Source organism: Sarcophilus harrisii, chromosome 1 (assembly GCF_902635505.1).
Source record: "Sarcophilus harrisii chromosome 1, mSarHar1.11, whole genome shotgun sequence".
NCBI lineage: Eukaryota > Metazoa > Chordata > Mammalia > Dasyuromorphia > Dasyuridae > Sarcophilus > Sarcophilus harrisii.
The window spans coordinates 112712871-112735624 of record NC_045426.1 but is presented as its reverse complement, the minus strand read 5'-3'; the positions used below and the strand labels follow the sequence as shown (position 1 = coordinate 112735624).

The window sequence follows — 22754 nt, the reverse complement described above, 5'->3', positions numbered from 1 at the left end:
TTTATTTGGCTATTGTTAAAAAAAAAGTACTTTATAAAAAAAAAGTACTATAGAAAAGAGAACTCTTATGATTTATATCTAGGTTTCTATTACTACTAATACTGAATTCCTGATGTGACTATACTGATAGATGTTTTCATTAGCTATAACATGATAACTGGTTCCAACTCAATGAAAATATATAGTGCAAATTGAAATGAGAGAAACACTTTGGATTTGTTATTCCCATTCATCAAATCTTAGCTACATTAGTTACTTCTATGGCTCCATTTCTATCATGAAATATAAAATTATATCTGACTTTTGTCTTTAACAAGTCAAACGATCCCTTTGGAAGACATTTGTGTTTGAAATGTTGACCAAGTTGCTGAGCTTAGTGGAGGGTTAATAGCTTATTTCCTTCACAGGAAATTATTTGATACTGCATCTGTTTCTTTCAGATACTTATCACTGAGCATGATTGAAATAAATCGACTTCAGATATTTGGGCACAGTCACATTAAAATATTCTAATAATTTTTCTAGATCAAATTATTTCAATTAAATTGGACTATATGAGTTACTCTTAATGTAAACAAGCATGTAAAGCAATTTACAAGTCATTCCACACTCCACACTCCCCCAAATATTGTCTCATCTTTTAGAACAATGAAAGCATGTAGACTGGAATTGAAAACTGTTTATTTTAAAAAGAAAAATAAGGCCTTCAATTCTTCCAGGATAATCTCAAAGATTCAAAGAGATATCATATTTCTTCCTTTCATCAACATAAACTATAGATGGTCAGAGTTGGATCTCCAAAGTAATTGCTTTTAGCCACACAAGGTGCAGAGCAATCCCCTTCACGCTGACCCTAATGCTGTTCACTTTGTCTCCACTTAAAGTTATCTCTAGTGATGATGACATTACCTTCTGAATAAATCCATCCTAGATACAGTTCTAATTATGAGATATATAATATAGATATGGATATAAAATAGATATCTATATCAAATCAAATAGCTCTCTCTAATTGCTTATAATTCTGCAGTCTGGGACTAAACAAATCAAATCCCTTGTACATGTAATATTATTTGTCAAAATGCTATCCAACTAATCTCTTTCCATTTGTTTCATGAAATTCCTGCATACTCCCACCATTTTCCAATGAGCTCCATATTTTCAGATCATAATAGATTAATGGGCATATTTGCATGTAATTTAATTCCAAACGAAAAACAATAAAATTATATGTTTATTTGTACTTTCATTGTTGAATATTACTTGAAAAGTTAATATGAAGGTTGAAACACTATTTGATGTCAGTAATTTATTACTTTTACCATTGAATTTAAATAATCAACATAATTCTTTGAAGTTTGTTGTATTCCATGACTAGTAACTTAATAGTATAACAAAACATTATTTAAAAGAGGAGTCATTCACATCATTACCTATTCAGAAGTGGCAGTCTATAGGTGAGAAAAATGATTTATTTTGATTGAATATTTATCAAACATTTATTTATTTTTTTTTGCTTTTATTGTTGTTTGTAAGGGATGGGTTTCTGTGAGAAGAGGAAGGAGTAAACATAGAAGGAAACAGAGTTATTATAAAAAAAATATATTAAATGTTTTTTCAAGTAATTTTAAAATATAAAATAGACCATTATTGGGCAAAACAAAGGGCAGTTAATAGATAGTAGGTGAGTAGATTATAAAACATTACCAGTAAAATTTGAATAAAAATCTCACAAAAGATGTTATCAGGTATATTTAGAATGGAAGGGAAAAATAAAACAGTGACATGGAAAAAATGAAAGATAAAGGAGCCAGTCAATATATTCCATGGATCATAGAATGTTGAGAGATCAAAGAGGAAAAAGTTCATAGCATAATAGGAAAACTCTTCATGGATAATTTTTTGTGAATACATAAATACAAGAAACATAGCTTGGGAAGAAATGAATGAGTTATGATGTGTATTGTTGAAGGGAAATCCAATATCAATGAGATAAAAAATTCATCATGCCATCAGAGTACCATTATAACTCAATACTACATTATCATAAAGTCACAGTGTACTTAGACCTTCCAAAATTAGTTTGTTTGATCTACCTATGGTAATCCAGTCTGTGATTATACAAAAATGCAAAATGTTAGGGTGTCTAACTTATTCCATGTTAGTAAACAATAAAGAAAGATGTAATTTTTGTTCTGAGAAAAAAATCATCAATAGACAACAATCTAGATTTGAGATTCATATCGAGTTTTAAAACTCCTTGGAAATCAAACCATGGCAAAAACTCTAAATTGTTATAATAACCTTCTGAGTGGGAACTCCAAATAGTGTATTGGAGATGGCAAAGAGTTTCACAATATGCTTGTATCATACCAACAACCCTGAAAAGAATGTTCTAGGTTGTATTATTCTCATTTTTAAAATGAAGAAATTGAGGCACAAAGAAGTTGTTACTTATTTAGAGTTATACGGCTAGTAAGTGTCTGAGCTTAGATTTCAATTCTGGTCTTCCTTTTCACAGGTCCTTTGAACATTTAGTTGACTAAATTTAATTAATTTTGCACCAATATTACTACTTCTTCCCAAAATTAGCTTATTCAGGAAGTTAGATAAATTTAGCTTAGGTTATTAATAAAGTACGAAGATTTTTAGTCCAGGGATCTAGGCTTTGTATCACCTAATGTAAATATAACCAATTTAACATTAATGTTATTATTCTTCCCAAAGGCTAGTTATCTGTTTACTCTAAAATTAAATAAATTGAACTTATGTCACTAAAGACCAGAGTATCCACTACACCATCAAGATATCTATATTTAACTCATTTAGTATTAATACTACTATTACTCCCCATAGTTAGCTATTTGGCTACTAAGGAAATTGGATAAATGCAGCTTAGTTCACTACTAAGAACTGGAAATCTTTCCCCAGTACCGAAACTAACTAATAAAGGGCGCTCAAGCATTGACTAATGAATTTGTAACTACATACACAGTATGTAGCTTTGGGTAGTAGAGAATGAGCTTCAATTGATAATAGTTTTGAAAAATTAATTTTGGCTAGATGAACCTAAAAGAGTTTGCAATTTACTTAGAAATGTAATACATAATCATTCAATAAAGATTAGTATAATATACTGGGCATTGTGTTAACCTAAGGCTAATGGGGGAAAAAAATACCAAAATATACATGCAAATAATAGATGGTTGTATAAGATAGTTTGAGAGAAAAAGGAAGAACTTATATAATTAAAGTACTCTAAAAATCAAATAACACTTTAATTTTAGATGATCAAGGAAGGCTTTAGATAAAAGTTGATATCATGTCTGAGTTGAAGGAAAAGGAAGAGCAATCTATGGGAGAAGAGTGAATGTACCATAGTTTTAGAGAGAAATTTTTGAGAATACAGTAGAAAAAAAGCAGATGTAGCTCAAGAAAAAAAAATATTATCTTGATCATTTGTCTGGAATGTAGATTATATGAAAAGGAGAACTGTGAAATAAGTATACTCCTCCTATGTACCCATACATTGCTCCTTGCTTCCCATATTAGGATCTTTAGGGCAAGGCAATGAGGTTGTTGGAGATATGAGTCTTCTTTCTCAAATCCCATTTTCCAAAGAGAAGAGCAGCTCCTATATGATTTCAAGGAGTAAGAGAAGTGCTCAGGTTGCTCCTATGTACCATTGTTGAGTTAATTAGCAACTATTTTTACTTTTTCTCATATGTCCTTTTTTCCTATTTCTTACTACTTTTTTTATACCATCTCCCACTTTCCCACTTCTCTCATGCTTGACTGTAGTTTCTCTATAATTTCCATTATAATGCAGTGCCCTAGCCTGTCTCTCCTTGGCTTTCCTAGTCATCCAAAATTGCTTTTTGTTAAACTAGAAATTAAAAGGGAAATGACTTATCTAAACTGCATCAAATTAAAGTGTAAATGTCTACAAATAGGACAGAAGGTGGTTATTAAGGAGGCCTTTGCATTTTCATAAGAACATTTTTATTAACCCATATGCATCTTAAATTGATAGGATCTTAGGCATTGTGAAACATTCATTTTGTGGAGGGCGAGGGGGGGAGGAAGGATGCATGCCTAGTCACTCTGTAAGAAGAAAAAACATATTGAGATACAATAATAAGACATAATAAAATTCATACTTTTCTTTGGATTTCAGGATTCAATCCTCACAGGAATCTAAACTAAACTTTCCCCTCTCACTTTCTTTTCCAAATGACTCCAGAAATGATTTTCCAATCTTAGATTCTGGGAATCCTTTTTCATGTTTCTCCAGAACCAGGTCCAGCTGTCTTGTTGTTGTTGTTGTTATTGTTGTTGTTGTTATTTTATAGGAGGCTGAATTGGGATTTGATTCAATGACTGTTTAGATCTATAATTTCCTGGACTCTTAGGAACGAGGAGACATTGTCTTTTCTTTTTTTAATACAGAATCTCATTATCTCTTGCCTACACTATTGTTAGCTTTCTTATTTATCTCTCTACCTCCATTCTCTGCCTGCTCCAATTCATGAGACAACTACCAAGGCACTATCAGATATATGTTCAAAAATTTTTACTGGTTCCCAAATAAAGTAAGCATTCTAAAACCTTCTTTTTTCCAGAATTAATTCATACTTCTGTTACAGATACTATATTCCTGACTATGTACTTTTTTGTTTACAATGATATTAAAAGTGCTAAAATGTGGTAATATTCTATGCAACTACTTAGACTTTTCAGTTTGATGCCATAATTCCTCATGTTGATTTAATAATCAGTTCTAAAATTACTACTTGACAGTTTGTATGTGGTGCATAACTGTAAATGCATCAACCTGTATTCTATTCATTAAAGTACAGTAATTTTTTAAAAAGTGGTCATCTATTTTAAAATATAAAATGCTTATAAAATGAAAAAAAAGTACAGGAGGAAGGGAATAATAACTGGATTGTTCTAACCATTGTACCTTTGAACATGAAACCATCAAAACTTGGAATCCTTTCTCCTTGTATCTCATCAATTTGCTAATTTATCCATTTTTAAAGTCTTCATCTAAAAGTCATTTCTACCATGAAGTCTTCTCTAGTACCATATCTTTCCTTAATCAGACTTTTGAGAGTCCTTTGTTTTTTTGGATTTTCCCCCTATCATTATACACCAATTCCATGCTGTTTTATTGTGATATTATTGGATTGTGAACTCCAAAGGGCAAGGGCTATAGAGTAATTCATGATTGTGCTCTGTATATAGCAAGTGATTAAAATCGTCTTCCGATGTTTAAATTTCAGTTCAATAACTTTAATCTTAATCTTTTGTTCATGCTTCTATTTTATGACTGTTTCCTATACTCCCCCCACAAAAAAATAAAAACAAAATAAAACAAAAATGTACTTTCTTAGTTCTATTCCTTGTTTTACATTGTCTTTTATCTTTATAGATTTGTCTTCTCATCTTTTCTTGTTAAGTTATTACTCATCCTTTAAAACTTATTCCTTGATTCACCTTAAAATTAAGTTAATATTTTGTTTTGTAACTTTTTTAGTGCACTTAATAGGTAGCATAGAATGTGTCTCATTCCCACTATAAATGAAGAAAGAGACTCTATATCATCTAAAATTTCTCTCTCCTAAAATCCAGTAATGTTCTTTGCGCAGTAGATATTTCATAAATCTTTGTTGAATTCAATTGAATTTATCATAAATTGCATCTGGTCCAAACTTCGTCCTCCTTGAGTTTCATCTAACTAGAGGGTTTTCATTGCAAAAGCTGAATTGTTGATACAGCTCACAGCACTGTGTGACATGGTGAAAAGAGTTATCAATTACTATTGTGACTTTAAGCACATCATTTAATTTCTCTATGCCTCTCCTCAACTATAAAATGAAGGGATTAACATAGATGGTATCTAAGGACCCTTCCAGCATATAGTGTTATCATTTTCATGAGCAAAATCACATTTTCACTAATTTAAAAAAATTAGAATCTGAATGTATATGTATATTGAGAGGAAAAAAATAGTGGGGATTTAGTGCAAAAAAAGTGCACTAAAAGGGAGGGGGGATGAATTATTTGGTTGAAATGCATCTTGCTTATCTTTCCCTTCTTTCCTATGTTTTGAAAATTCACATGCCATAGTACTTTTACTAGGGGGAGTGGGAAAGTGGTGGAATTATAAGCAGACATGAAACACAAACTAATTCTTTCTCATTATTTGGCTCTCCAGTAAGTGGCCTGGTTCAGGAGGAGGAGGTGGAACAATTAAATATATTGAGGTCTTTGGATGAAATGTGAATTTTAATTATCCATATTGTCTCTAGGCTTATTCTCATCAGTAATTGAGAGCAAATTGCTCCCAAGTATCTTATCCCTGCTATTCCAAAATGCTACAGTAATCCTCAGTATTTAAAAAACAATTTATTCATTTTTAGGCTTAAATGATATGGTGGAACGTCACAAAAGACTTCAAAAATGATCTGTTCTTTTTATAAGTGAGGAAACTGAGGCCAAAAGAAGAGAACTCAATTGCTCAAGGATGCATGGGTCATTGGTTGCTTTTTTTGGATTCAAAGTTCAGAATTCCTGACTCCTAGTTTTATCTTGTTTTTCATTCTATCACATTGATTCTAAGTTAAGACAGGGTATGAATTCTTATATGATTGCTCTGTGAAAGGATTGTTAACAAGTAGGGAAAATAGCATATGAAATGAGAATTTGCCTCTAAAAGATGTGACAATGTAACCTTTTTAATTGAGGGCAAGGGTGAAGACTACAGCAAAATGTTATGCAACACTTAACACTGTGAGTTTATACTCCAAATTCCTTCAGTTGTTTAAAAGGACATTTTGAATAGGCTCTGACATGACCTTTGTAGGACAAGTCATTAAAGACAAAATTGATATTTGGAAAGGCAATGATCATAGATGAAAGTCATTTGCATTATATTATAAAGCACTTAGGAAGGTTGGGCCACCAAGATCATGAGGGTAGCTGACCTCAATCTTCCTTGTGATCTTGCAAATGCAGAATGTCCTTGCTCTGGGTTCAACAAGGCTCTACACTTAAAAAAAGCACAGTGCCCTCATTCACCTCCTTTCTGATTTGCTTTTAAGTTGTTTGGCCCTACATAGAGAAGAATTTATACTTTAAATAGAAATAGTTTGTTTCTCTATGATTTTTCCTGCCTTTCCTCCTTTACTTTGGTGGATCATTTTATGTTTTAGGTGTTTATAGTAAATTTCCATTGTTGCCTACCCTAAGGATATCCCCAATTATAATTGAGGGTGGCTGATTCAGAATTCATTCCAAAGAGCACCATTTAGCTTCATTTCCTGGGTCTATAGCCCAGAACCAGAACTGTTCATGAGATACTCAGTAATACAAATACAGGGACCCCTCTGGACAACATATCAATTTGTATTATGAAGTGAATTATGACTCTACCCGCTAGTGCCAGTATAGTTAAGTGTCTGTCAGTGTTTCTATTATATTTGCTGGGCTTCTTGCTTGGCTGCAAAAAATAACCTTCAGGCTACATCACACAAGCACAACCTGGGGAGGAATTGTGGGTTTGGCTCAGTTTGACCATTTAAAAAGTGATGGGTTTCATGTGTTTGTCTGTCTTTACATTTTTCTAACTGTGCTATTTGTCTTTTCTCTTGCTGCAACATGTAAGAGAAGCATGCAAGGTTTTAGAAAGGGCAAACCCAGTATTTTATTGGGCTAGTTATGTTTTCAAGAGTTAATATTAACTTTGGGATGAGAAAGGATGAAAATCAGTCCCCAAAGATGGGAGCCTTCATGTGAAGGCTATGTAAAATCTACCCAAATTGTTACATAGTTTGGAAATATTATTCAAAGAAAAATAGAGGAATTATTCAACATAAATGGATGGCTAAAAGTTGTCTCTTGTATCCAGATCCTAAATGGGGTCTAATAGTTTCAGAGCTTGTTTTTATGAAGGCTAATCTTACCTTCTCCAAAATGGAGAATATCACAATAGTCTGAATAAAAGTTTACCAAGAGAGGCATATTTAATTAATCACTTAGTACTTATTGAGCCTGCTTTGTTCAGTTTTCCAGTCATGTGTAACACTTTATGACTCCATCTGTGGTGTTCTTTGCCAGGGTACTGGAGTGGCTTTCTCCAGCCTATTTCACAGATGAGGAAAATGAGATAAACAGAGCTAGTGTGGGCCCAAGGCTAAATGCAAACTTTCTTCTTTCTATTTCTAGATGTGGCACTCTATCTACTGTGTCACTTACATGCCTTCATTTGATAAACAAACAGAATTTCTACTAAATACTGAGAGGTCCTATTTTCAGTCACTTGGCTCAAAGAATTTTCCTTGGCCTTTGCAACAAAAGTATGATGAATGTCATTCTGTTTAATGAAAAGAATAGGCTCATCTTTAACTTGATAGAGATTAAAATATTCTACAGATTAACAAACTACCAAAACACAGTAATCACAAGACAAGTAAAAACTCAGAATGGCAAAAAAAAAATCCATACTATATTAGTAAACACAAACATGTTTCACTGAGCTCATGATATCAGTAAATATATCCATCTTTTAAAAAGCATTCACAAAATTCAGATTTTTTTAGAGTCCAAAATAATAAACATGACATTATTAGCATACTTTGAAATTTAGCAAAATATTAAACTAATCTTTCATTGATTATCATTTGTTTTTAAAATTTGTATTCAAGTATCTTTGGTCCAACTTGTGACTTCTGCAATTTTCTAGACAAAATATATTAAATAGTTATGACAGTTTATATGGAAGGCAGTATGCTTTGGTATATTAAAGTAGAGGATTTGAAGTTAGGAAGATCTATCTTCAAATCTTGGTCAGACAGTCCCATGACTAACTATCATTGTGCAAAAATCATTTAGGCTCTTTCAGCTTCAGTTTCTTTATCTATAAAATGGAGATATTCTATTATTCATGTACCTCACAGATTTGTTATAAAAATTAAATGCGACAATATAATTACTTTTGTTAACAATTATTATGTGTTAGGCATTATGTAAGTGCTGGAGAAATAAAATAAAAATGAAACAGCTCCCCATCCTCAAGGAATTTATATTCTTTTGGGGAGAAATATATTTATATATAAGTATAAATTCTAGATAATTTCAGAGATAGGCAGTAAGGAATTATCATCTGAGAAATCATAGAAATTACAAAATAAATCTGTAAACAAGTCAAACACACAAAAAATATCAGCTCTCAATAGGAATCTGAAGACAATGTTCTTACTGCCTCAATTGTTTCCTCTGTAATTCATTTCCAATCATTAAATAGCTCAGTGATTCAATCTCTCATCAAAAGTGTGAAAAATCATAACAATTTGTATCTACTTCACTAGAATATTTTAGAAATAAAAATGTTAGCATGCCTGAAGGAAAAACAAGGTAGTTTTATATGTGTATGTGACATGTATATGTTTGTGTATGCTTATGTATGTATGTATATATGTGGGTATATGAATATGTATATACATATATGCACATTTTTATATATAATTTTATGTTATGAAGAGGTAATTTGGTGTATATACAATCCCATGCCTGATTATGAAAAAATCTTAACCATAGAAATAATAAGAAATAAAGACCAAACCTAATTTGTGGGAAAATTATTTTAAAACATTTTATTCTTATAATGAGGAGAAATAAAGAAAATGACAAGTATTTTAAATTATTATAACATTAATAAATAATATTGATGATAATAGCTAATATTTCTAAATCAAGACATCCAGGAATGTATTCCATTAGATATATTTTTCTTCCTCTAGGGAAGGAAATCCAAAAATTTTCCTCAATAACTCAATGTATGTTTAAAATCCTTCCTATATCTAACCTAAGTCCCTCACCTACTCTTCTAATCCATTCTCTGTTATTTCCTCAATGTAGGAAGAGAACAGATTTGTAATCATCCTTCATTCACCCAAAGATCATTATTAAGTTCCCTTTCAACTTTCTCATCCACAGGCTATAAATAATCACATTTCCTTCACTTTTTTCCTCACAGGCCCTATTTTCTAATTCTTTAATCATTTTCATGGCTTTCTTTTGAATTTTCTCCTAGAGTTTAAAGTTCCTACACATTATAACTCTATGCATCTTAGCTCTTACTTTTTTCTTTAGAAATCAAACTATATTTGAGAAGGCATAGAGTTCACTTCCAACTAATTTCCCACCTAGATATTCTTTCCTTGTACTAGCTGCATTTTTCCTACTGAAATCCACATTCTTTCATTGTTCTTGACATTAACCCTTCTGAATTCTAATTGGATGCTTCTTTTTTCTCCCTTCCCCAATTGCTTTTTTAATGTTCTGAAAACAAATATGTTTTTCTTCCCAATAATATTTTCTTTTCATCTTATCAAATTATTGAGAACATTAAAGTACTCCCTCCTGCACACATAAACAGACACTCTTCTACTCAATATTGACCCCTGAATAAATAGAGTCACAGGTAATTTTCAAAAGCTATCAATGATAACAGGAAATATAACCCTTGAGTATACTATGTCGATCAAAAAATTTTAAAATACAGAGTACATTTTTCTAGGTTTGTTAGTAAATATTTGATATTGAGAATGACCAACAAAAGCTTGTGAACATCAATGGCAGATTTTGATGTCAAAGATATTTTTGAATCAAAAAAATAAACTTATACGGCTAATTTCACTTCCAAGCTCTCAAATTAGTATATAATCAATATTGCATGATTATTACACCAAAGATGGTCCATTTTATTCTTCATGAGGCAATAAAGGATATATTTTATATATGTTTTATTAATTAACATACCTGTCGCCAAGGCACATCCTGTTGTCATCTCAGGACAGAGACCTAGTAGAATAAAAAAAAATGCTTTATTATTGCTTTCTATTAGTGAATCTTTATGAATGATAATGGTCATTAGTATCCATTTCTTGTTCTTTGTAACTATTTTGAACATAGAAAGTAAAAAAGGAAATAAGTAAAACACATGTTTTGAACCTGTCACTGCATCTTAATGTATAAAGCTGTACTAATTAACCACAATGGGAACAGATTTTTTTTTTATTAAGATGTGCTCTACTAGTTTGAAGAAAAAGTCATCTCATTCATCGGTTTCCTTTGTAAGTGTGAGAAAGTACTTGTGTGTGTGAGAGAGAGAGCGAGAGAGTGAGAGAGAGACATAGAGAGAGAGAGAGAGAGAGACAGAGACAGAAAGAGGCATAGAGAGAGAGAGAGACAGTGTCTAAAAGTCACAAAATAGTTGATCACCTTCAATCTTGAAAGAGACTCTGTAGCCATTTAAAATATTAAATCATTTTTTCTTTATATTTTTAAGTGGTTTTCCTTTCAGAAAAGAAGGTAGCAATTTTTACATAGTGAAATAAAGGATACACAACAGAAAAATATTTAAAGTATTTTCAGGATTATTGCAGTTTGCTCTCCTACATGCATTCTATATTCCAGCCAAATGAGTCTTTCTATTACCTGTGCATGACCCTCCTTCCATCACCATGCATTTTCAAAGGTTGTCTTCTATATGTGGAATACATTCTATTCTTTCACACCACACATATGTATGTGAACTTTTAATTTCCAAATGAATGAAGAAAGAATCAGTAATTTTGCTCTGAAATTTTAGAATCTTAGCCAGCTTGAAACATTGTTTCGAAAAGCCAAACAAAATTGAAAAACAAACAAAAAAACAAGCCCATCCAAAGAATAAAAATAAAGTCACTTTATGGACTTAGAATGGAAAGCACTATGTATATACTAGGAATGAGAAGAGCAGAAAAAGAGTCCCAGGTTTCCTACTCAATCATTTTCAACCCAGACAAATTGATTAAACTTTATGAAGCTTCAATTCTCATTTGTAAAATGGAGATAACTTCATGGAGATAACTATCTCAGAGTGGATTATGAGGACAAAATCCAATATATAACATGGTAACTTGCATGTAGTAGCATTTAAAATTTATAGTTGAATTGGAAATGTGTTGAAGCTGTAAAGAGCTATATGTAATTTATAGTTGTGTAATGTTCTTGTTTGGTTTTCTGGAGGTCTTAGGGCAGCCTTCTTTTCAGTTGAGTAATCACCATAAGAATAGCCAGGTATTAAAGTCCAAAAGTCTTTATTGTCTCCTGGTGCTCAGCTAGCTTTCTCATGGCCTTCAGAGGGGACTTGGTTTTCAGTGGAGAAAATGCATGAGGACAAGTCAGCCACCACAAGACTGATGAAGATGGAAATGAATCTCTCTCTCCTTGGCTCTGAGAGCTTGAGCTCCCTGCCTCCAGTCTGCTTGCTTTCTCTGGCTCTGAGTCTGAGTCAGAGGGCTTTTGTTTCAGCTTCCAGCCACCACAAAGATGGACAATGGAATGAATCTGTCTCTGCCTCCCAGCTTATATGCTCTACACTGAGTGTAAACTAATCATTATATCATTAGAAAACCCTTATTTGTTGTAAGATTAAATTAATCATACTGAATTTAGAGAACTATTAATCACCATGCTAAACTAAATAACCAATTGTCTCATCAATTCCACTGACTTAACACCTTGTAAGAATCTTTGTTTCAAGTTCAGAGTTCTGGCCCATAATAGTTATTATTTTTTTTGTCAGATTGTGATGAGAAAAGAGCTTTTTGACCCTTAAAGTTAAAGAGAATAAAAGTAATTATCATCTTCATTTTACAGCCACCACCCTGTTTCAGGTCTTTACTACTTCTCCCTTGGACTTGCAAAATAGCTTCTTGTCTGATATTCCTTCCTCAGGGCTCTCCTCTAACTTATTTTCCACAAAACTGCAAAACAGACTTTTCTAAAATATAAAACTCTGTCACTTCCTTGCCTAATAAACTCCAGAGGCTCCTTATTTTCTCTGACATTAAATACAAACTGTTCTGGCATTTAAAGGCCTTCACTATCTCACACACCTTATTTTCTTGATTATTTTCCATTAGTCTCCTTTATATACTACATAATTTAGGGGATATGGCAATCTGTACACACAATGCTTGATTTCAGATCTCATGTCCTTTGCACAGAATCTCCATGTCTGGAAGGCACTGTTTCCTCACCATTCTTTCTTTGAGTTTCTATTTTTCTTTAAAAACACAACGCAAACTCAATCTTCCTCATCAAACTCTTCCTTAGCCCCCTTTCTAACTGCTAATGACTCTCCATTCCCCTCTAATATTATATTTTGTTTATATTTTCTATCTACATATACATATATAGGTTGTTTTCCTTGAAAGATAATGACCACTTTCCTGGTAGGGACTATGTCATTTCTGTCTTTGTTTACACAGTACTAAGCATAGTGCTTGGCATTTAGTAAATATTTAATAAATATCTGTTCAAGAGGGACTTCCAGGGATGGAGCCAAGAAAACAGTTAAGCCAGGAAGTTGTTCGAGCTCTCTTAGTTTACCTCATAAACCACATGAAACCAAGCCTCTGAACAAAGTTTAATGGAATGAAACCACTCTCCAGTTCCAAAATATATTGGAAAAATGTCAAGAAAGATCATTCTCACTGGGGTGAAAAGGTTGTTCAATCTGAGTCAGCCAGTGAGAGTGTCTTAATCACAGCAAATCAGCAGCTGAGACTCCCACTATTGCTTGGCTCAGTAGAAAAGCAGAACAGTGGGGTAACCTCTATTCCCAGCTCAGAAGTCAAACTCTGAGAAACCAGGCTATATCCTGGAAGGAGCAGATAAAGCTGACCCCTGCAAACATAAGAGGCCCTTGTGTTCAAAGCCAAGACTCAAAGCTGTACATGAAGTTTGGGACCTAGCCTCCTTTATCCCAGAGCTAGATCATTAAAGTAAAAAAACAAAAAAAAAAAAACAAACAAAAAAAAGGAAATACTAAAAGAAAAAGACAATGAGCAAGAAACAGAAACAAACAAACAAATAAAAAACTTGAACATAGAAAACTACTATAATGACAGGGAAGACCAAAACACCAATTCAGATAAGGACAAAATGTCCACAGAAGAAATCTCAAAGAGTGCTATGAATTGGTTTCAAGCTCTAAGAGGCTTCTTGGAAGGACTCGTAAAAGATTTCAAAAGGCAAATAAGAGAGGTAGAAGAAAAAATCAGAAAAGAAATGAGAGATATGCAAGAAAGAGTCAAAAGCTTGGAAAAGTAAAGCAATTCATTAAAAAGAAAATTGGCCAAATGCAAAAAACAAACAAACAACAACAACAACAACAAAAAACACTGAAGAAAACACACTTTTAAAAGTAGAATTAATGAAATGAAAAAAAAAGTACAAAAGCTAACTGAAGAAAATCACACATTAAAAACTAGAATGGGGAAAATGGAAGTTAATGATTCCATGAGACATCAAGAATTAGTTAAAAAAAATAAAATGAATGAAAAAAATGGAAGAAAATGTAAAATATCTCATTCTAAATATAACTGACTTGTAAATAGGAAAATGCTATCTGTAACTCTTGAAAACTATATGTTACTGGGGAAGATGGGGGAGGGGGTCTTCTCATGGACAGAGAGTGTAGTTGTGAATGGACTCTGATATGATGAAATTAAAGAAAAAAACATTAATGAGTGAAAATCGGACTGTATTGGGAGAAGGGGAAAGGAGAGGTATAGTGGGAAGATTAGATCACATTAAGAGGCACAAAAACCCTATTACAATCAAGAAGAAAAAGGAGGGGAGATTAACATGGTCTGAAGCTTGATATCATCAGTTTTGGCTCAAACTGGGGATCACTTAATCACTCAAATGGGTATAAAAACTTATCTAACTCTATAAAAAGTAGAAGGGGAAAAAAAGAAAAGGGAGGGGCTAGATAGAAGGAAGGGTAGAAATACAAGGAAAAAAGTTAGAGAAGGGGAAGAGGTGATAAAAGATTATGTAGTGCTTGAGGTGGGTTAAAAAAAAAACAATATTAAGGAGAGTGGAAAAAGAGAGTAAAAGTATATACAGTGTAGAAGATAGAATGGAGAGAATGGTAATCATAACTTACTTTGAATGTGATGAACTCTCATAAAATGCAATTGAATAGCAAAATGGATTAAATAACCGAATCCTACAATATATTGTTTATAAGAAACACATCTGATACAGAAAGACACATACGAAGTAAAGGTAAAAGACTGGAACAGAATTTATTATGCTTCAGCTAAAGTTAAAAAAAAAAAAAAGCAGGGGTAGCAATTCTGCTCTGAGATAAAACAAAATTAAAAATAGATCTAATCAAAAGAGATAAACAAGGAAAAGTACATTTTTATAGTATTTTTACTTTTTACAAATTTTATTTAAAGAAACAGAATAAGAAAAAACAAAAAGAACAAAACAAAATAAAACAAAACAAAAGAGATCATTGTCATGTGCTCAGCAGAACATTAGGGAGGATTCAACAACATATATAACAATAAATGTCAGTTGAAGAAAGTATATATATTAGTAGAAGAAATTATATTGAGTGTCCATCTTTACTTACTTGTAAATTTTTGGGGGCATTTTCTGCTGCACACTTTTTTAGTTTATTATTTTGTCCCCTTTTCATCCCTCCTCACCCCCCACCCCCACCCCAAGCAGGCTATAGTTAAAAAAGGATATATTTATATAGAGATACACAGATACACACACACACACACACACACACACACACACACACACACTCATTCCCTTAGACATATTCACATACATATCTTTGCTCCCCCTGCTGATTTTTTTGCTTTATTTCAGCTCCTAACTTGCCTTGCTATCATTTAACCTCCTCCCACCCATGGAAACTCTCCCTTGTCTTCTTACTTTACCCTTTGGTTCTTTGTATGCCTATTCCTTCCTCCTTATTTCTTTACAAATTTTGGAGGATGCTGTATCCTTCATAGTGTATGTGTACTGTTGCCTATTTATTCCATTCCTGATGTGAGTAGGTTTTTAGAACTATGAGTCCTCCTCCCCCCTCTAATACCTTTGTGCCTATTCTTCCTCTGCACCACATTTGTATGATAAAATTATTATTTTTACCTTAATTCAGCCCTAATCTTCCTTTTGAGCTGTCATATTGTTGATGTCGATCTTAAACATATGATATACATTTCCCATGTTAAAAAATATAAATAATGTGTACATTTTGATTTCCTTGAAACTGATCTTTGGTATTGGTTCTTATATGCTAAATTTTTTGTTAAGTTTGGGTTTGGTAGATACAAAGCCCTGAAAATCTGTCCATTTTTTCTCATTCAATAATATAAATAATTTTGCTGGATAAGATTTTTTTTGGCCACAGGTCTAGTTATTTTGATTATTGATAAATATGTTTCTAGCACCTGCAATCTTTATCTGCTGATAAGTCATGTACAATTCTAATTGTGGTTCCAGCATATTTTTTCTTGTATCTTGTATCTTGTAAAATTTTCTCTTTGATCTGAAGGTTTCAAAATGTAGCAATAATGTTCCTATGATTATTGGTGGATTTTTTATTTCTAATTTTAAAAGAGTTATTTTCATCTTTGAGACTCTGTACATCCTTTTCTAAGTGGTAAACTTGCTTTTTCATAATCACCTTGATTTTCTTGGATGGTTTTTATTTTTTTTTTTAGCCGCCTTTTTTTAGCCTTTAGCAAAGAATTGGAAAATGAGTACATGCCCATTAGTTGAGGAATGGCTTAATAAACTGTGTTATATGAAGATAATGAAATATTATTGTTCTATAAAAAATGATGAACAAGCTGGTTTTAGAAAGATCTGGAAAATTTTACACAAACTGATACTGAGCAAAACACAAAAAACCAGGAACACCTTGTTCAAAATAACAGCAAGAATGTGCAATGATCAACTATGAAAGACTTGATTCTTCTCAGTGGTTCAGTGATCCAAGGCAATCCTTTTAGACTTTGGATAGAAAATGCCATCTGCATCCCGACAAAGAACTATGGAGATTGAATATAAATCTGCACCTGCTATGTTTATTTCTCTTTTCCATTTTTTTTCTCTTTCATTGTTTTCCCTTTTGTTCTGATTTTTCTTTCTCTGATTTTTCTCTCTACCATTACTGTGTACAATATATTCCTGGCTCTGAAGGAATGCGTATTAAAAATAAATAAATCAAAAGGAATTCCAGAGCCAGAGATTCTGGACCCTATAAAAATTAATGTCTATTTATTATTATTTTAATCTTGTTCTCATCATATTTGATAAATTATCAATACAAATGAGCCTGGGACAATTTTCTATTCTGCTATTATTCCTTTGTATTTAATGTTCTGTTGTCTATTGTACAAATTAATAAAAAAAAAATGTTTCTTGTGATTAATTAAAAGTATTGCAATAGAAATTCATTTTCTATGCATTTATTCACTGAAGGTATATTCAGGAGAACTGTAGCAGCTCAAAGGACAAATGTATGCCAAACAACTCTTCCTGTTTCTATATGATTTTGATTTCTTATTCTTGGTCTCTATATTTTGCAAGCTTTTTGTTCCACGTAGACTAGAGTTTCTGCGTGCTTGGTAAAGTGACTTCTTTTTTATTAAAGAAATACTGGACTTAAATGTTTGTGGACCAATATTATGTCTAGGCAACTGTAGGCAGCAATTTTGTCTATAATAATTTTGCAGCTCTCATGTGGTTTTTTGATTGAGTCCTGTATAACCAGTAGTATAAAACTGAAATAGAATGGTGCCACCATTGCACGTAAAAGAATCCTTGTTGGCCACCAATTAACTTTGTTTAAGAATATAATTTTACTTACATGCTTTTAAATTTGTATTTATTTTGTTATATATTTTCCAATTACATTTTAATTTGACCAGACAGCATTCGGGAGTGTTGCATACTTCATGTGGCCCACAGGCAGTGCATTTGACACCTGTGCTCTAGGACATGTTAAAAATAGTCTTTTTTTTAGTATAAGTAATATAATGTTGTTTTTTCTATATATAGAAAGATTCTGACATATTTCTAATCACTGACTTTTGTCTTGCTAGATATAGTTAAGAACTGTATTTTTGTAACTAACAGTAAAGTTATTCATAATTTCTATCATTTTTTACATATATTATATTGATCAATAGATCAAGGCTTCTTAAGGATAACATTCCTGTAACTTCTACGGCCAATGACATAGTCCAGACTTGACTAAATAAAATCTTTCATTTCTCCAGCTACATTCTCATAATTCAGATCTCTTTCTCCAGCCTACAAACATGCCTGTACCTTCCCAATCTTGAAAACAACAACAATAATTCATTTGATCCTACCTTTCCTGCTTTGGCTTTATACTTACTATACTCTTTTTGGCTAAATTCCTTGAAAAAGCTATCTATAATAGATACCTGTCTTTTCTTTCCTTTCACTCTCTTCCTAACTCCTAATATTCCACTAATGATCTCAGCATTCCCCTGAAACTGATCTCTCCAAAATTACCACCAACCTCTTAGTTGCCAATGAAGATGGGCTTTTTTTCAAACTTCATTCTCCCCAACTTCCTCACAGCCTGACACTGCTGATTAAACTTTTCTCCTATATACTATCTTCTCTCTACATTTTTGGGAGACCAGTTCTCTTGCAATCCACCAAATTGCCCCTTCTCAATCTTCTTTGATGGATCCTTATCCACATTATACCCTTTCACTCTAAAGGGTCCTTTAGGGGTCTGTCCTGGATAGTTTTCTCTTCTCCACTTATACTACTTGGTGATCTCATTAGTTCCCATGAATTTAATTGCCATCTCTATGCTGATGATTTCCAGCATTACATGTGGTGCTCCAACTCTTTATTCACCTCTAATGTTACATATCTAACTGCCTTTCAGATATTTTGATCTGGATTTCCAATAAATATGATAAATTAATCATATTCAAAATGGAACACATCATATTTCCCCCAAACCATACCTCTCTCCTATATACCCTATTGTAGTAGAGAGCAACACTTCTACTCCCCATCTTTTAATCTTACAATTTAGATGTCATTCTCAACTCCTCACTATTTTTCACTCTGCCATATCCATTCTGTTGCCAAGACCTTTTTATTTGGCTTTTACAACATCACTATTTTTCCCCCTCTCCTTTCCCCTGATACCGCCTTCACTCTGTTACAGCCTTTTATCCTCACCTATGGACTATCACAGTCACAAAATGGTAGGTCTCCCTGCCTCAAGCTTCTTGCTATTACAATCCATCTTCCATTCAATAAGCAAAATGATTTTTCTAACGCACAAATCCAGCCAAATGTGTATATTTCAAGGGAATCTATAGTTGTCAGGGATAAAATTGGATATACCTAGCAATACAATTTAACCAAGATATACACAAATTATAATAGTCTTAGAATAGTAGATTGTAATAGGACTAGAGAGTGACTATACATTGCTTTGCATAAAAAGGCACAGACTTTAAAATTTATTCTGTAAACAATAGGTGGTCTGAGCTGAGAAATGATGTTGCAGGAACATATGATGTTAGGAACATTACTGAGAACAGATGGACAGGAGAAGTTAAACTACTCAATAAACCGTTACCCACAGTACAAGTGAGAAGCATTGAAGGCCCAAATTTAATTCAGTTCAAGAAAAATTACTTTGATTAGTACAAATAAGCTCTTTTATTATGGATCATTTAAAATTGTTTTAAAACTTACCTGGAAATTTTTAGTAATTTATTTGAGAAAAAATTTAATTTTCTTTTGTAAATTATCAAAATCTGACTGTGGCAACTGAACTATATAAAATCCAACTCAAATAGAGATGTATTTCTCATGAGAATATTTTCTTAGACATTTACATAAACAAGCAATATGTAAAACATTTGAACTAAGGCAGATCTTTGAACAAAAATGGAATAGTTACTATTTTATGTAAATCACACCATAATTTTTCGTTCTCATTTTGCACTCTTGAAAATACTCTCATTACTATAAAAATGCTTAAAGCATTTAACCTTTAAAGTAAGAATGTTTGCTTGATATTGATTTATGAGGAATTACAAACTAAGAAAACATGCTGTGTTTCATTCAGCTTGTTGATTGCCTTCAAGGATCTTCTTCTCTGCAAAGGCCAAGAAGCTGGGGAATACTTAATTCCTTAAAACAACTTGTCAATTATGGGTAAATATACACAGCTAAAGGAAATGCACTGTTTTGAGAGGAAAGAAATTCTTGGTTTGAAAAACAATTCCACTCATTTATTGTAGATTCAGAAATACCAAACCCACTTGACAGTGCAATAGAGAAGTAACATGGAAATCCCTTTTAGACTTTTGAGGGTACTACAGGCAGTATGATCAGAAAGAGATCTGTGAAGATAATGAATTCACTATAATCCATTCCCTTTCATACCTTAGAATTTACTTAAATGGGAATGATGATGAGGACATCTGCCTCTTAAAAAGTATTAAGGCATAAAAAGAGTTGAACATTTAAAAGTGCATATTGTTCTTTAATAAAAGAGACTCATTAAAGTCAGTGGGATTATTCATAATGTCACATTGCCACATTCCAGGGTAATCTAAAATCATAGAACATCCAAAGGTCAATCACTAAAAGGTAGCACAATGAGATGGAAATGACATAGATTTTTTAAGCTAAAGGATCTGAATTCCAGACCCAGTTTTGCTATTTACTTTATGTGTAAATATGAATAAATCACTTAATCTCAATTTCCTCATCTTCAAATTGAAGGGATTGAAATGGATAATCTCCTTTCTAACCTAAATTTGACATCTTGTGGCAAATTTCTAAACTAAACTTGAAGGGATAGAATAACTAGTAGTTTCCAGGATGATCTATAGCTATACTCAACACATCACTATGCTCAGAGCTTGGTCAGACATCAAAGATGCCAAGGTCATATACATGCCATTGCCAGTTGTATTGACTTTAGTCCTGCTACTGAACTTTGATGACTCTGGAAGAGAGAATAAGAATTTGATGACTTTACTTGGTTTCACTTAAATCCAATCCATAAGCAAGTTGGGTTATCACCTGAGATGTTGCTGGTCCTCTTCAAAATGAAGAATGAACGATAATTGTGAGTTCAAAATAATTTATTTATGAATTTCTTTTCCAAATGTAGGATCGAGAAGTAAACACAATATTCCAGTGTGATATGATATGAGCACAACCAAAAAGTCTTAGAGCGACTGTCTCATTCTGAACATTGTTTCTATGAATATGGCATAATTGACAAAGAACTTGCTTCAGCATCATTGACTTCAGTTAAAGTTATACTTCCGACTACTCTGATTATAAATTAAAAATCAGATTCCAATATTCTTTATTTAAGGAATTTCTTACTGGGAATTCCCTGTACCAGTGATATCACATGTCTAAAAAAAGAGGAACATGTTACTTTGTATTAGGTTTCCACACCATTGTTAACTATTATTAAGTTTGTAGAGCAGAATAAATCATCAGATAGCAGGTCAAATTCCAGAGTCTTAAGTAATACAAGCTTGGTGTTAAGATAAAATGTGAATCCAACAAAATAACTAATGATGAAGATAAAATTTGGCAGCTCTCACGTTAAGTTAAATGACTAAAATTCAACAGGAGTCATTTCCTTGAAGCTTTGTAGTCCTTAATTTGTTATAAAACATATCAGTGGTATTGGGGCACCAGGTTGCCACCAGCGAACAGATTTTTCAGACTGCCAATTTTTTCCTGCTTTAAGTTTTTTGTCATTTTGTTGCTGTGGATACTTTCTTGGACAGTGCAGATCACAGGTTCTCTACAACTTAGCAGATGGTGTTTGTGAGTCGCTGTGACTGAAAGTTTTATCACCTTGCCATGAAATTCATAATGAGTCTCTGTAAACTTAGCTGGTATAACTTTCTGATAATAAGAATCATAGCACAAGGCCTTTATAAGAGAACTTTTGAGAGGCTTGAAAGGCTGGTTCTGAATTCTATTAAAATAATAAAAAAATATGTAATTCACCAATTGATTAATAGTGAAAGGATATGAACAGGAAATTTTCAGACAAAGAAATCAAAGCTACCTATAGTCATATGGAAAAAAATGCTCTTATCACTATTGATTAGAGAAATGAAAATTTAAACAACTCGGGTATTACCTCACACCTATCACATTGGCTATTATGACAGAAAAGGAAAATGTTAATTATTGAAAGGGATGTGGGCAAATTTGGATATAATGGTTGATTACATTACATATAGATACAACTAATTGGTCAAGTTATGAATTAATTTAAGCATTCTGAAGAGCAATTTGGAACTATGTGTAGAGGGTTATAAAACCATGTACACTCTTAAACCACTACTAAGAGTGTAAACCAAAGAGGTCAAAGAAAAAAGGAAAATGACTTATATGTACAAAAAATATTTATGGCCACTTTTTTTGTGGTAACAAAGAATTGGAAATTAGAGGGATGCCCATCAATTGCAGAATGAGAACAAGTTGTGGTATATGCTTATGATGGAACTCTATTAGACCATGAGAAATGATGAGGAGGAGGATTTTAGAAAAATCTGGAAAGACATAAGAACTGATATAAAGTAGAGTGATCAGAACAAGGAGAACATCAAACATAATAACAATATTATAATGATGATCAACAGTGAGCGTCTTAGCTATTCTCAGCAACACAATGATCCAAGACAATATTCCAAAGACTTCATGATGAAAAATTTTATCTCCCTCCAGAGAAAGAATGGATAGAGTCTGAATAAAGATCAAAGAATATTATTTTTATTTTTTTAAAAACTTAACTAGAAAACAATTTGTCATGTGCACAGCAGAAT

General features: G+C 32.4%; 1 long non-coding RNA gene across 2 annotated transcripts in view; it reads right to left on the bottom strand.

The window, feature by feature from the left end:
* LOC116420750 overlaps window positions 1-22754 on the bottom strand; it is a 1349459-nt gene that overhangs the window by 224682 nt on the left and 1102023 nt on the right. For both annotated transcript variants that reach the window (XR_004231174.1, XR_004231170.1), the window contains one exon: window positions 10828-10869. This is a non-coding gene — a long non-coding RNA (uncharacterized LOC116420750). The remainder of the gene's footprint in view (window positions 1-10827; window positions 10870-22754) is intronic.